General features: G+C 41.0%; 1 non-coding gene across 1 annotated transcript; it reads left to right on the forward strand.

Moving 5' to 3' along the window:
- The first annotated feature begins 629 nt into the window (after positions 1-629).
- LOC130964963 (small nucleolar RNA R71) lies at positions 630-733 on the forward strand. Its single transcript, XR_009081025.1, has one exon. It is a non-coding gene; the product is annotated as a small nucleolar RNA R71 (small nucleolar RNA).
- The last annotated feature ends 620 nt before the right edge of the window (positions 734-1,353 follow it).

Consider the following 1,353-nt stretch of genomic DNA (forward strand, 5'->3'; position numbering starts at 1 on the left):
TCATGAAACTTTGAGTGGTTTTGATTAGATCAGAGACCATGGTTGCTAAGTCAGAGTGGCTCTGCTTAGAATTCTCTGTCTGTTGCTGAGAAGATGATGGAAAAGGCTTGCCATTGCTAAACCTGTTTCTTCCACCATTATTGTTATTGAAACCTTGTTGAGGTCTCTCTTGATTCTTCCATGAGAAATTTGGGTGATTTCTCCATGAAGAATTATAGGTGTTTCCATAGGGTTCTCCTAGGTAATTCACCTCTTCCATTGAAGGGTTCTCAGGATCATAAGCTTCTTCTTTAGATGAAGCATCTTTAGTACTGCTTGGTGCATTTTGCATTCCAGACAGACTTTGAGAAATCAAATTGACTTGTTGAGTCAATATTTTATTCTGAGCCAATATGGCATTCAGAGTATCAATCTCAAGAACTCCTTTCTTCTGATTAGACCCATTGTTCACAGGATTCCTTTCAGAAGTGTACATGAATTGGTTATTTGCAACCATTTCAATAAGTTCTTGAGCCTCTGTAGGCGTCTTCTTCAGATGAAGAGATCCTCCAGCAGAGCTATCCAAAGACATCTTGGATAGTTCAGAGAGACCATCATAGAAAATACCTATGATGCTCCATTCAGAAAGCATGTCAGATGGACATTTTCTGATCAATTGTTTGTATCTTTCCCAAGCTTCATAGAGGGATTCTCCATCCTTCTGTCTAAAGGTTTGGACTTCCACTCTAAGCTTACTCCATTTTTGAGGTGGAAAGAACTTTGCCAAGAAGGCATTGACTAGCTTTTCCCAAGAGTCCAGGCTATCCTTAGGTTGAGAGTCCAACCATATTCTAGCTCTGTCTCTTACAGCAAAAGGGAATAGCATCAGTCTGTAGACCTCAGGGTCAACCCCATTAGTCTTGACTGTGTCACAGATTTGCAAGAATTCAGCTAAGAACTGATGAGGATCTTCCATTGGAAGTCCATGGAACTTGCAATTCTTTTGCATTAGAGAAACTAATTGAGGTTTAAGCTCAAAGTTGTTTGCTCCAATGGCAGGGATAGAGATGCTTCTCCCATAGAAGTCGGGAGTGGGTGCAGTAAAGTCACCCAGCACCTTCCTTGCATTGTTGGCATTGTTGTTATTTTCGGCTGCCATGAGTTCTTCTTCTTTGAAGAATTCGGTCAGGTCCTCTAGAGAGAGTTGTGCTTTGGCTTCTCTTAGCTTTCTCTTTAAGGTCCTTTCAGGTTCAGGGTCAGCTTCAACAAGAATGCCTTTGTCTCTGCTCCTGCTCATATGAAAGAGAAGAGAACAAGAAAATGTGGAATCTTCTATGTTGCAGTATAGAGATTCCTTGAGGTGTCAGAGGAAAA

This window comes from Arachis stenosperma, chromosome 2, assembly GCF_014773155.1.
Source record: "Arachis stenosperma cultivar V10309 chromosome 2, arast.V10309.gnm1.PFL2, whole genome shotgun sequence".
NCBI classification, from domain to species: domain Eukaryota; kingdom Viridiplantae; phylum Streptophyta; class Magnoliopsida; order Fabales; family Fabaceae; genus Arachis; species Arachis stenosperma.